At 36.4% G+C, this 15,417-nt stretch overlaps 2 non-coding genes across 2 annotated transcripts; both read right to left on the bottom strand.

Annotated features, from left to right (window-relative positions):
• Positions 1-6,115: 6,115 nt before the first annotated feature.
• LOC129823390 (U1 spliceosomal RNA) lies at positions 6,116-6,279 on the bottom strand. Its single transcript, XR_008754632.1, has one exon. It is a non-coding gene; the product is annotated as a U1 spliceosomal RNA (small nuclear RNA).
• Positions 6,280-12,910: 6,631 nt separating this feature from the next.
• LOC129823387 (U1 spliceosomal RNA) lies at positions 12,911-13,074 on the bottom strand. The gene has a single exon (XR_008754629.1). It is a non-coding gene; the product is annotated as a U1 spliceosomal RNA (small nuclear RNA).
• Between the last annotated feature and the right edge of the window lie 2,343 nt (positions 13,075-15,417).

The following is a 15,417-nucleotide window of genomic DNA, read 5'->3' as shown; positions in this document are numbered from 1 at the left end:
CTTTAATCATTTGAACAGGGTGAGGGAGCACAAAGCACACACAAGCTGCATTCAGTAACAATATTCTTATTTGTCTTATAAATAAAAGGCAGATGCTCCCTGGCAGCACAAGGAACTTTGATTGTATTAAAAGGGCATGGGGGACTAGCCCATAGAAGCTGCATTTAGTCAATTCGGCATCAAATGCTTACTACAAGGCAGCGATGCTGATGAAATAATGCAAGAGGACACCCTAGTGGACAAAATGCTTACCGCACCTGGTATTCCCAGGCGGTCTCCCATCCAAGTACTAATCAGGCCCGACCCTGCTTAGCTTCCGAGATCAGACGAGATCGGGCGTATTTTTTTTTTTTATCTTTTATTATGAAAAAACACATAATATTTACAACATTCAATCAATAATAAAAATAGATGTACAATTCATCCTTTTACAAAATCAAAAAATCTAAAATAAATAAAATAAAACCTATTAAAAACACAATCATCCACTAAATCAACTTAATAATGAAATACAAGTTTCCCATTTGACAGAATTTCAATAAAAGTACTCCCCCACACAAACAATTTTTCAAAACTTCCTCCACCGTATCTATATATTATCTCTATATCTCTCTCTAATATGCTCCTAAAAAAACCTTCCACACTCACAATTTTCCCTTCATAATGACCTAAATTCCTTCTTAATCTTATCGCATATCTAGCATGACTTATTACAAAATTCACCAAATTAATATTTAAAACTTTACTTTTCCCATTTAAACCAAAAAGAAACAACCTCCTCCACTCCACCCCAGTAAAAATCTCTTCTCCCCAATGTTTTACTAAAAGCCCTTTTAAAAACTCATGAAAATCTTTCAACCTACTACATTCAATAAAAAAGTGCATCAAATTTTCCACCCCCGTACCACAAATATCACATTCTCTTTTAATATCCCTATTTATTTGATGCAAAACCACATTTGTAAAAATCCTATTATGTTTCAATTTAAAATCATTGTCTTCACATTCTATAAAATTATATTTTACATTTACATTCTTCCATATTGATTTTACATCCATGTTTGGAAACACCCTAGACCACACTTTCTCCGCAGCAGGACTTTTTATCTCTTTTAAAATACATTTTCTATAAACCATTTTAACTTTTAGACCTGATAAATCATGTTTCTCCCCATTACTTTCATAATATAAAACTGGTAAAGCCCTAGATCTTTTAACCACCTCTTTGTTTATTAAAATCACCCACTCCCCGGGAATACATCCTAATATTTTCTTGTACATATTCTCCACAGTAGTTTTACTTATTTCTTCATCTACTTCAACCACATTGTCATATATAGCCTGAAATGGAAGAAACCCAGGAATTACCTCATATGCTATGTCACCTATCTGCCTCATCCCAGCCCTCATAAAATATTTACAAAACAACATCATATTATTGCACTTTATCTTTGAATTTAAAAATATCGGCTGATTTAAAATATTTTCTAAACTGGTACATTCATAATAAATATTTGGTAAAAACCGCCCCCAAGCCTCAAACACTTCTCTGTAAAACAAAGGTATATTACCTAACATTTCCTTCTTCATACTCATCAATAAACCATTGTCCCCCATCCTCCCAACCTCCTGCAAATACTCTTTAAAAAACCTTTTCCACCCATAATCCAATTCACCAAATAAATATTTCCGTACCATTTTTACTCTAATTGCTGTTTTCCTTACACTTAAATCTACCAACTTCAAACCCCCCTCCTCATAACCTGCAATCAAAGTTTTAAAAGCTATTCTCACCCCCTTCCCTTCCCATAAAAAATCAACTACAATTTTATTCATTTCAGATAAAACCCATTCTGGCATATCCAAAACATTCATTACATAAATAAATATTGACATCAACAATGAATTTATGACAATGACTTTCCCTTTTAATTTCAAAGACCTCCCCCTCCACATATTTACCACCTTTCTAACTTTATTTATTACACCACTCCATGTCAAATCCCTAGCTTCCATTTCTTTCACCCCTAAAAACACTCCTAATACCTTAAAATAATCTTTAACCACTTTAAAAGGAAAATTCCCCTCATTAATCTTCCCAATATACATTACTACTGACTTCTCCATGTTAACCTTTGCACCCGATGCTTGTCCATATACTTTAAAACACTCCATCACCCTTTTTACACTACCCTCATCTCTAACTGTTATAGTGGTATCATCTGCGTATTGATGTATCAAACTAAAACCTCCTTGCGGAGTCTCTACACAATTTATAAGATTATCTCTTTTAAGAAATGCTGCTAAAGGTTCTACCGATAAAACGAATAATAAAGCTGATAAAGGACAGCCCTGTCTCACAGATCTCTCAAGTATAAAAGAATCGGTTAAAACCCCATTACATTTCACCCTACTTTTTGCCTTCTTATATAATAATTTTATCCATCCTATTATTCTATTACCAAAACCATATTTATCCATTACCCTAAACATAAAATCATGTTCCACCCTATCAAAAGCTTTATTTAAATCTATGCTTAAAACAATTCCCCCCATCTTATCATGATTCATTTTATTTATCACATCTCTAATTGTATTAATTGTATCCGCAATATCTCTACCAGGCACACTATAATTCTGTGTAGGTGCTATAATATCATTTAAAACTTGCTTCATTCTATTTGCCAGTACCTTAGCTAAAATCTTATAATCCGAATTTAATAAACTAATTGGCCTATAATTCTCCAGTTTTAATTTACTCCCCTTATTTTTATATAAAATCGTTATCAGCCCTGTCACCATAGATTCAGAAATACTATCATTATCCTCCATATATTGATAAACTTCCAATAAAATAGGTGCTAAAAAACTGGCATATATTTTATAAAACTCTGCAATTATTCCATCTACTCCAGGACTCTTATTTACTTGTAAACCCTTAATCGCATCTTTAACTTCATTCAATGTTGTCTTCCCATCACACATTTGTTTATCCTCTACATTTATTTGCACATCCACACTATCCAATATCTCCTTTACACACCCCTCATCCACCTCCCCTTTCTTAAATAAATCCTTATAAAAATTCTGCACTGTTTCTAAAACCTCTACATAATCATTGACAACTTCACCCTTTATATTTTCGATCTCTCTAATATATGTTCTCCTCTGTTTATTCTTCTCTAAACCAAGAAAAAATGAAGTACATTTCTCCCCCTCCAAAACATACTTTGCCTTACTTCTTATAATTGCACCCTTACACTTATCTATTTCATATTTAGTCAATTGTGCTTTTAATTCCAAAAACGTTCCTATATTATAATTAGGTTCACTGTCACACTTCCTCATTTCTTTATCCAATTTAGCTCTCAACTCATTTTCTTCTCTTTTCATCCTACCTCTCTTTTTCCTTGCATATCCTATACTAAAAACTTTTATTTTTTCCTTAACCTTATCCCACCATGAACACTTATCATTCTCTTTCTGCTTATCCTCCATTTCACATGCTATCAAAGATTTAAGTTGTTTCCCATATTCCTCATCTCCCAAATCCCCTGCATTCATACACCATATTCCACCCCCTGTTCTTTCCTTATCTAATCCCACTGAAAATGTTAAACCTGCATGATCACTAAAAGTTGTAAAAACATACTTAATATCTTTCATAAAATTCCTTAAACCTTCTTTTACTAAAACCAGATCTATCCTCGTTTGTTTTAAATCCCCTAAAACCACCTGCCTTCTAGAAAATTCTCTTTTTTCTGGATTTTCCTCTCTCCATATATCAATTATTCCTTTTTCTAACATCATCTTCTTTAAAACCCCCCTAGATACATCATTTCTAAAAATAGCTCCTCTTGTCATATCCAGTCTATCCATTTTAACATTAAAATCTCCAACTACAATACAGTTCCCCTCACACCATTTCCCTATTTCTAAAAATACATTTTTGCGCTCTATTTCAGTATTAGGCGCATAAATATTTATAATTCTAAAAACCATACTCATATATTCAAAATCTACAATTAAAATCCTCCCATTATTATCATTATATATCTGTTTCAAATTATCCACCACATCCTTCCTCAATAAAATAGCAACCCCACTTGAATTCCCTCTGCCATTGTTTACATAAATAAAATCCCTCCATATTTTTTTTACTTCTAAAACACATACATTATCCCAGTGTGTCTCTTGAATACATAAAATATCGGAATTCTTCATTTTTACTATTCTATTAAATTTTTCCATTGTCCTCAAACCATTTGCATTTAATGACAATATATTAACCATTCTAATAAATAAAAATAAAAAATATATATATAATTTCATTATCCTCTACCTGTTATCCAGTTTCATTTCCTCTTCCACCCTTTCTCTCCCCCTCTTCCCGCCGCTTTCCTCTTCCTGTATCCTTCCCTTGTTCTTTCAATCTTTTCTCCATCATCCGTATCCGATATATCCTCCAAGTCCATGTTTTCCAGCCAACTCACCCCCTTGACATCCACATCCGTTGTGCTCCCCGTATTCATCTCCGTTTCTTGTATAGTCGTTGTGCTCCCCGTGCTCATCGCCGTCTCTGGTATTGTCATCAACTCCATAACCCCCTCCATTTCTTCACCCCCCGAGCTACTTGTTAGTGCTGTGCTTTCCCCCAAACCCTTTGAGTCCCCCGTGCTTCCCCCCAGTCCACTCCCCCCCTCCTCCTGAAAACTCCCTCTTCTTATTTCTGAGTCCATACTGCTCCCAATTTCATTTATCTTCTGTTCCTTCTTCCTTCTTCCTTCCTCCGTCTCTCCACCTTCCACCACGTCCTCTCCTCCATCTTCTTCTCCTTCTTGCGACAAAACACCTGCGTCCTCGTATAATGTTTGACTCCCCTCTTCAGCCATAACCTCTCCACAGTTGCACTCCGCCAATCTCTTTCTGCATCCACCACAAAAATTCCTTTCCTTCTCTCCATCACATTCTCTCGCATAGTGTCCTTGATTGCCACACTTAAAGCACTTAAATTCCGGGCAGTCTTTAACTATGTGCCCTGGTTGAATACACATACGACACACTCTGACCTGTTTGTCATGAATGACTCTGAAATATTCTGCTCCCTCCAACGTCTCAATTCTTGTAGAATAAGGTAATGATGTCACTTTTCCTGTGAACTTGACCTTGCAGAAACGTGTCCCGTCAACCACCTCCGTTCCTGGCCAAACTCTCCTCCTTATCGCCGAGACAGCCTCCACTCCCCAGCTACTCAGCTTGCCCAGTATCACACCATCTTCTACATATACTGGGAGATTCATGAACGACACCACCACTTCCTTCACATTAATATCTCTCGCCAGTATCTTGGTGTCCTTTATCCGTATTCCATCCATTAGCCGTTCTTTTCCTTTTTCATTCCTCATCGTAACTTCATACTTCTTTTCTCCTTTCATTCGGCATCCCACCACCTCTCCACACACCTCCTTAATTGCTCGCAGTAGTTCCATTGTCGTCACTTTGTCTTCTCCTTCCAACTCAATTGCCACTGTGTATTCTTTTCCATATTTCATTCCTTCTTTATCTTCATTTTTCTTCCGTTGCGCATTTTCGTTGTCCTTGTCCATTCCGTTTATCGTTTCCATGTTGTCCGTCATAGCAATTCAAAAAAAAATAATCCGAAAAAAAAAACTCTCCCCCAAGCAGCAAAACTGCAAGGGGGGAAGATTAACCAAACTTAAAAGTATTCAAATGCAAGAACAAAAAAAAATATATTTCAAAAACCAATTAATTAACAAAAATAGCTCTCGAGCAAACACTCTCCAGCAAACACTTACTCACAGCTCAAACACTCGCACCTGTCGTCACTTCCCCAATCAGGAAATGCGCATTCAGGCTGGTATGGCCGTAAGCGAAAGAATAACTCTTGGTACACCACATAAAGTCATGCATTTCGCAACATGATGTTTCCACAAAATGTCAACAATGTTTTGCTACAAACAAATGTTTCTACCTTTCAATTGGTCCACAAAGTGTCTTTCTCAACAGACTTGAAAGATCTCCATAAGCACGGGCAATCGACTCAAGTCATCCTCAAGCCTGGCGCCAAGCAACGGTTTGTCATTAAACACGCGATCAGGGGAGAGCGCGGACGCAGTCCCCCGCTACCCTAAATTATGCAATCGAGATTTCCACATTTGGGAAATTCGCAGGGGTCAGCACAGCCGGAGTGCAATGGCTGAGCCTCGCCCTGGGTGAACCGCCTTCTTGATCACGGTATCTCCCTTGCCAGGTAAGTATGAGTTACACACATCGGTGGAGGGCAAGTCTCTCCAGTGACAACATTTTCGGCTGAAGGTAACCACTTTGTGTTCTGATCATACCACATCACATCGACCTGCGTTAAATGCCGTTTAGGAATGCACTTGCAGACAGAGTGGTGAAAAAGTAGTTTATTTTGTTTCCTAGATTATATCAGTGAACCACTAGATTCCCATCATGCAACACTGTAAAAAACTCACCAATAGCTTTTGAATATCTTAACCTGTCTTATATCACAAATGTATGCGATATGACGAAATACAATCACATTCAGACACACACACACACACACACACACACACACACAGACAAATGCATGAAACCAATTGATTTATTATCGATAACATCTCACATTCTCTTGTACTTTTGATTTACACTGTTAAAAGAAGGGTTGTAATTCCACCATGGAAAACACAGGGCCATCAGGGACCAGTCCAGTTCCACTCCTCACCAGCAGTATTTCCTTTAATCATTTGAACAGGGTGAGGGAGCACAAAGCACACACAAGCTGCATTCAGTAACAATATTCTTATTTGTCTTATAAATAAAAGGCAGATGCTCCCTGGCAGCACAAGGAACTTTGATTGTATTAAAAGGGCATGGGGGACTAGCCCATAGAAGCTGCATTTAGTCAATTCGGCATCAAATGCTTACTACAAGGCAGCGATGCTGATGAAATAATGCAAGAGGACACCCTAGTGGACAAAATGCTTACCGCACCTGGTATTCCCAGGCGGTATCCCATCCAAGTACTAATCAGGCCCGACCCTGCTTAGCTTCCGAGATCAGACGAGATCGGGCGTATTTTTTTTTTTTTTTTTTTTTTTATTATAAAAAAGTTTCAATTACAACATTTTATCAAATGTACAATACACAAAAACCGAGACTAACATAGGCAGGTGAACAATTCACCCCTATCAAATCAAAGAACTCAAATAAATAAAATACAACAAAAACTAATAAAAGCCTAACATAAATTCCAATCTCACAAAACAGGCATGTTGAAATCAACTCCCGAACAACTATGAAAACCAATAAATTAATAAACATACCAATACTTTCAAAAATTATAAGTGATTCTTCCACCATCCATGTTTGAAATCAACCCACTCCCCTCCACAAAAGCTTCATCAAAACATTCCTTCCATAACAATAAAACATATCTATATGCTTCTTTAACAATACTACAAAAATATCCCACACCCTTACCTTCTTCCCCTCAAAAAAAGCATAATTCCTCCTACAAAAAATAGCATACCTCAAGAAACTCAAAACAACATTCAACAAACCCACATTGACACCCTCACATTTACCAGACACGCCAAATAACACCAATTCATCCCACACATATTTTTTCAAAATATCACCCCCCCAGTTTCTATGAATCATTCCTTTTACTTTACAAAATAAATCTTTTAACTCCTTACATTCCACAAACAAATGCATTAAATTTTCCGGTGACTCACCACATAAGTCACATTCTCTATTTATTTCCCTATTGATTTGATGTAAAACCACTTTTGTATATATACGATTATGCCTTATTTTAAAATCATTACTTTCACATTCCATACTATTATATTTTACATTTAAAGTTTTCCATATCTTTTTTACGTCCAAAGTCGGAAAAATTCCTATCCAAACTTTCTCCGCAGCTGGCCTTTTCACATTTTTCTCTACCATTATTTCATAGAATCTTTTCACTGGGATACTAGATAAATGAGCCTTCTACTTACTGTTACCAATAAACAAATTTGGAAAGACAAATAAATCTTCCCTAACAACTTCACTATTTATTAAATCCACCCATTTACCTGGTATACTTTCTTTTATCTTCTCATACATATTTCTCACTGTTCCCCTACCCACCTCTACATCCCATTCATGGATGGTATCAAAAATAGCTTCCTCAGGAAAAAAACCTGGAATTACCTCATATGTGTAATCTTTTATTTGTCTAAGACCTGCACTCATGAATACTTCACTATATAACACCTTTTCTTTGTACTTAAGTTTCTCATTCAGAAAAACAGGATGATTCATTATTAGGTCAATATGCCCACACTCATAATACACATTAGGCAACAACTCTGCCCATGCATTTAACACTTCTTTATAAAAATCTGGTACCTTTTCACACATTTTCCTTTTAAGACCCATCAACAAACCATTATCTTCACATCCACCACTCTCATCTAAATAGACTTTGAAAAAATGTTTCCAGCCATAATCTAAGCTGTCATACAAATATTTCTTTACTATTTTTATCCTAATAGCTTTTCTTTTAACATCCAAATCTACAAGTTTTAAACCTCCATCATCATAGTCTGCTATCAATGTTTTCTGCGCAATTCTAACACCTTTATCATCCCATATAAAATTAGACACCACATTATTCAATTCATTTAGAACCCACTCTGGCATGTCTAGAACTCCCAAAACATACACAAGTTTAGATGATAACAAAGCATTTACTACAATTATTTTACCTTTTAACTTTAATTTTCTATTTTTCCAGAAATTCAAAGTTTGCTTGATTTTATTGAGGATCCCTGTCCAAGTTATATCCCTTGCCTCTTTCTCCTCTACACCAATATGTACTCCCAGCACCTTCATAAAATCCTTAGCTACCTTAAATGGAATCTCACACTTATTTGCATTGATATCCCCAAAGAACATAATTTCCGTCTTCTCTATATTAACTTCAGCCCCCGATGCCTTACAATAGATATCTATGATTTTCATAATGCTTTCAATGCTACCTACATCCTTCACAGTAAAAGTAGTGTCATCAGCGTACTGATGTATAACACTGACACCACCACCTGGGATTCCCACACCCCTCACCTCTTTGTCTCCAAGTATTAAAACAGCTAAAGGTTCTGTAGAAACACTGTACAACAGAGCTGACAAAGGACAACCCTGCCTTACTGACCTCTCTATAGGGAAAGTATCTGTTAACACTCCGTTACATTTAACACAACTTTTTGCTCCACTATACAACAAGTTAATCCAAGATACAAATTTTGGCCCAAAACCAAACCACTCCAAAGTCTGTAGTAGAAAACTATGTTCCACTTTATCAAAAGCTTTCCTAAAATCTACACTTAAAACTATACCACCTTCATTTTTCATTTGATTAACAACATCTCTAATTGTACAAATTACATCGGCAACATCTCTTCCGGGTATTCCGTAGGCTTGTGTTGATGTAATAATACTTCCAATCAGCATTTTCATCCTATTAGCCAAAACTTTAGTCAGTATTTTATAATCTGAATTCAGAAGACTAATAGGCCTATAATTTTCTAACTTTAACCTACTGCCTCTATTTTTAAACAAGATGGTTAACATACCAATTGACATAGACTCAGGGATTTCCTTATTCTCTTCCATATACTGAAAAACCTTCAATAAAATGGGTTCCAAAATATCCACAAAAGCTTTATAGAATTCATTTGTTAAACCTTCCAAACCTGGACTTTTATTTCCTTGAGTGTTCTCAATTGCTTTCTTGATTTCCACAATTGAAATATCTTCATCACACATCATTCTATCTGCCTGAGATACTTTGGCACTGATTTTCTCCAACACTTTTGCAACACACACTTTGTCCACATCATTCTTTTTATAAAGATTTCTGTAAAAGGATTCAACTGAATCTAAGATGTCAACAAAATCATTTACCTTTACACCTTTTTCATTTTCTAATTCTACAATATAACTCTTAAATTTCTTTCGTTTTTCAAGCCCCAGAAAAAAGGAAGTACATTTCTCTCCCTCCAAGGCGTACTGTGCCTTACTCCTAACAATAGCCCCTAAACATTTATTTTTTCATAAAACCCTAGCTCTGCATGGATTTTCAAATAGTTCACAACATCATAGTCTGGATCAGCATCAGCCTTTTCAAGTTCATGTAACATCCTATTTCTAAGCATTTTTTCTTTCTGCTTATCTAAACGGTTACGATTTTTAGAGTACCTAATACTCCTGTTTTTTACTTTAACTTTCACTTCCTCCCACCATAAACACACATTCTCTTTTAACAGTACATTAGACATTTCATCCTCGATACATTCAACAATTTCCTTTATATAACTTTCTTCCTTTAACAGACTGGTATTTAAACACCAGACACCTCCCCCCCTCATCTCCACAGCAAAACCTATCTGAAATGACATTACTGCATGATCACTGTATCCTGTAAAATTATATGTCATCTTCTGAACCTGCTGTACCACATCTACCTTTGCTAAACATAAATCAATTCTACTTTGTTTTAGTTCATTTAACACCACCTGCCTTCTCGAAAACTCTCTTCTATTTACATTTTCAGCCCTCCATATATCTACAAGATTTTCCTTATTCATTAATTCCCGTAAAGCATTTCTAGACGAATCATGTCTGAAACTATCACATCTCGAGACATCCATTCTAGTACACTTCACGTTAAAATCTCCTACTAGTATACAGTTCTCTGAACACAGTGTTCTTAGGTTATTAAACATATCTCTCCTTTCCGCTTCAATATTCGAAGCATAAACATTAATTAGACGAAAAATGACATTTTGCACTTCAAACTCAATAACAATAATTCTTCCCTGATTATCTGCATATACCTGCTTGACATTTTTAACCACATCATTTTTTACCAAAATAGCCACTCCAAATGTTTTATCACTTCCGTGACTACAAAAAATGAGCTCAGACCAGTTGCTCTTAATCTCCAGCATTTTGGCGTCCGTCCAATTAGTCTCTTGAAAACACCACATGTCCGTTTCAACAGACACCAAAACCTGCTCCAATTTGTTCATATTTCTTAAACTGTTGCCATTTAGTGATGCAACTCTAATCATTGTTAATATATACAGAAATATGGCCAAAAACAAACATTTCATTTCAAAATAGACTTTTTATTTTTTCCAGATCCCGTCACCTCCTTAGCTTTCACTAATGATCTCTTATTTCTAGCAAACCTCTGAAAATCCTCAATATCTATTTCTTCGTCTGACTGCTGACTTGTACTTGTAAGGGGAGCAACATCCAAGCCTTTTGTAAAACATTCTTTAACAGTGCCATCAACTCCAGTGGACCCAGCCCTCTCCTTGGTTTCATTTTCACACAGGTTTAAAGCTGGTTCAGGCACCTGAGAAGCACCTTGCACCATCTCTACCTGTGTATCCAATTCACCAATCATTTGCTGCTGCTCCACCTTGTCAGCAGCAGAGACCAAGACTGCGTCTCGAGTACTGCCAGAAGGCATTACATACTCTCCAAGCATATCCATAGCTGTCTCTGGAATCACCTGCGACACACTTTCCATATCACTCTCTTCCTCCCCCTCCATAGTCTCACTCCTCTCAACCTCTTCTTCAGTAATGAGGTCCAGTGTTTGCAGAAATAAGACATCCTTTTCCTTCTTACATTTACATCTGTCCTTAGGTCTGTCACACCTTCTACACATATCACCGATGTTCGAACATTCTCTGGCATAATGTCCTTGTTCACCACATTTATGACATACAAATTCTGGACATTCTTTGAGTATGTGTCCCGGTTGAATACATAGTCTACATACCTTAACTTGGTTATCGTGGATCACTCGGAAATATTCAAATCCTTCTACAGTATTGAATTTGGTTGAGTAAGGTAATGATTGCACACTGTCCGTAAACTTCACCTTACAAAATCTCGTCCCGTCCACAATGTCCGTTCCTGGCCACATCCTCCTCTTGATTGGTGTTGTTGCATTCACTTTCCATCCTTGTAATTTGTCATGTATTTCCTCATCCGTAATATATGCCGGCAGGTTCAAAAAGGACACCACAAGTTCATCATTTCCCAGTTCTTTCGCCATTATTTGACAGCTCTTTATTTTTAGCCCGTCTAGTAGTCTTTCTTTTCCTTTCGCGTGTGACATGGTTATTTCGTACTTATTTCTGTCCTTCATTCTACATCCCAATATCATTCCACATACTTCTTTTATTCCTCTCAGCAATTCCATCGTTGTTATTTTTTCTTCTCCAATAACTTCCACGTTCACCGTCAATTCTTTCTCATATTTTCTTCTCCTTAAATCTTCATTCGACGCTCTTTTCTCTCCGTTGTCCATTCTCATTGTTGTTGTTATTCTTGATGTCGAAGCCATTGTATCCGTCCAATTATTTTACTTAGAATCCCCCAAACAGCTCACGCCGTTGGGGGATAAAAACGCAAATATTTACAAAGAAAATAAGCTACACTCCCCACACAAACTTCCAAACTTAAAGTATATAAACCAGCAAAACCAAAAACGATTTTCTCTCTACAAACAATCCAACACCTGCTGCTCACTCACTTCCTGAAACTTCCAAAAAGGGGCGTATTCAGGCTGGTATGGCCGTAAGCGAAGGAACAACTCTTGGTACACCACATAAAGTCATGCATTTCGCAACATGATGTTTCCACAAAATGTCAACAATGTTTTGCTACAAACAAATGTTTCTACCTTTCAATTGGTCCACAAAGTGTCTTTCTCAACTGACTTGAAAGATCTCCATAAGCACGGGCAATCGACTCAAGTCATCCTCAAGCCTGGCGCCAAGCAACGGTTTGTCATTAAACAAGCGATCAGGGGAGAGCGCAGACACAGTCCCCCACTACCATAAATTATGCAATCGAGATTTCCACATTTGGGAAATTCGCAGGGGTCAGCACAGCCGGAGTGCAATGGCTGAGCCTCGCCCTGGGTGAACCGCCTTCTTGATCACGGTATCTCCCTTGCCAGGTAAGTATGAGTTCCACACATCGGTGGAGGGCAAGTCTCTCCAGTGACAACATTTTCGGCTGAAGGTAACCACTTTGTGTTCTGATCATACCACATCACATCGACCTGCGTTAAATGCCGTTTAGGAATGCACTTGCAGACAGAGTGGTGAAAAAGTAGTTTATTTTGTTTCCTAGATTATATCAGTGAACCACTAGATTCCCATCATGCAACACTGTAAAAAAATCACCAATAGCTTTTGAATATCTTAACCTGTCTTATATCACAAATGTATGCGATATGACGAAATACAATCACATTCAGACACACACACACACACACAGACAAATGCATGAAACCAATTGATTTATTATCGATAACATCTCACATTCCCTTGTGCTTTTGATTTACTCCATAAAAGAAGGGTTGTAATTCCAACATGGAAAACACAGGGCCATCAGACACCAGTCCAGTTCCACTCCTCACCAGCATTATTTCCTTTGATCATTTGAACAGGGCGAGGGAGCACAGAGCACACACAAGCTGCATTCAGTAACAATATTCTTATTTGTCTTATAAATAAAAGGGAGTTGCTCCCTGACAACACAAGGAACTTTGATCGTATTAAAAGGGCAGGGGAGACTAGCCCATAGAGGCTGCATTTAGTCAATTCAGCAACAAATGCTTACTACAAGGCAGTGTTGCTGATGAAATAATGCCACACCCCCTAGTGGACAAAAGGCTTACAGCACCTGGTATTCCCAGGCGGTCTCCCATCCAAGTACTAACCAGGCCCGACCCTGCTTAGCTTCCGAGATCAGACGAGATCGGGCGTATTTTTATTTTATTTTTTTTTATTTTTTTTTTATCTTTTATTATGAAAAAAACACATAATATTTACAACATTCAATCAATAATAAAAAAGGATGAACAATTCATCCTTTTACTAAATCAAAAAATCAAAAATAAATAAACTAAAACCTATTAAAAACACAATCATCCACTAAATCAACTTAATAATGAAATACAAGTTTCCCATTTGACAGAATTTCAATAAAAGTACTCCCCCACACAAACAATTTTTCAAAATTTCCTCCACCGTATCTATATATTATCTCTATATCTCTCTCTAATATGCTCCTAAAAAAACCTTCCACACTCACAATTTTCCCTTCATAATGACCTAAATTCCTTCTTAATCTTATCGCATATCTAGCATGACTTATTACAAAATTCAAAAAATTAATATTTAAAACTTTACTTTTCCCATTTAAACCAAAAAGAAACAACCTCCTCCACTCCACCCCAGTAAAAATCTCTTCTCCCCAATGTTTTACTAAAATCCCTTTTAAAAACTCATGAAAATCTTTCAACCTACTACATTCAATAAAAAAGTGCATCAAATTTTCCACCCCGTACCACAAATATCACATTCTCTTTTAATATCCCTATTTATTTGATGCAAAACCACATTTGTAAAAATCCTATTATGTTTCAATTTAAAATCATTGTCTTCACATTCTATAAAATTATATTTTACATTTACATTCTTCCATATTGATTTTACATCCATGTTTGGAAACACCCTAGACCACACTTTCTCCGCAGCAGGACTTTTTATCTCTTTTAAAATACATTTTCTATAAACCATTTTAACTTTTAGACCTGATAAATCATGTTTCTCCCCATTACTTTCATAATATAAAACTGGTAAAGCCCTAGATCTTTTAACCACCTCTTTGTTTATTAAAATCACCCACTCCCCGGGAATACATCCTAATATTTTCTTATACATATTCTCCACAGTAGTTTTACTTATTTCTTCATCTACTTCAACCACATTGTCATATATAGCCTGAAATGGAAGAAACCCAGGAATTACCTCATATGCTATGTCACCTATCTGCCTCATCCCAGCCCTCATAAAATATTTACAAAACAACATCATATTATTGCACTTTATCTTTGGATTTAAAAATATCGGCTGATTTAAAATATTTTCTAAACTGGTACATTCATAATAAATATTTGGTAAAAACCGCCCCCAAGCCTCAAACACTTCTCTGTAAAACAAAGGTATATTACCTAACATTTCCTTCTTCATACTCATCAATAAACCATTGTCCCCCATCCTCCCAACCTCCTGCAAATACTCTTTAAAAAACCTTTTCCACCCATAATCCAATTCACCAAATAAATATTTCCGTACCATTTTTACTCTAATTGCTGTTTTCCTTACACTTAAATCTACCAACTTCAAACCCCCCTCCTCATAACCTGCAATCAAAGTTTTAAAAGCTATTCTCACCCCCTTCCCTTCCCATAAAAAATCAACTACAATTTTATTCATTTCAGATAAAACCCATTCTGGC

Source organism: Salvelinus fontinalis, chromosome 25 (genome assembly GCF_029448725.1).
Source record: "Salvelinus fontinalis isolate EN_2023a chromosome 25, ASM2944872v1, whole genome shotgun sequence".
NCBI lineage: Eukaryota > Metazoa > Chordata > Actinopteri > Salmoniformes > Salmonidae > Salvelinus > Salvelinus fontinalis.
This window is presented reverse-complemented; position numbering and strand designations above follow the sequence as displayed.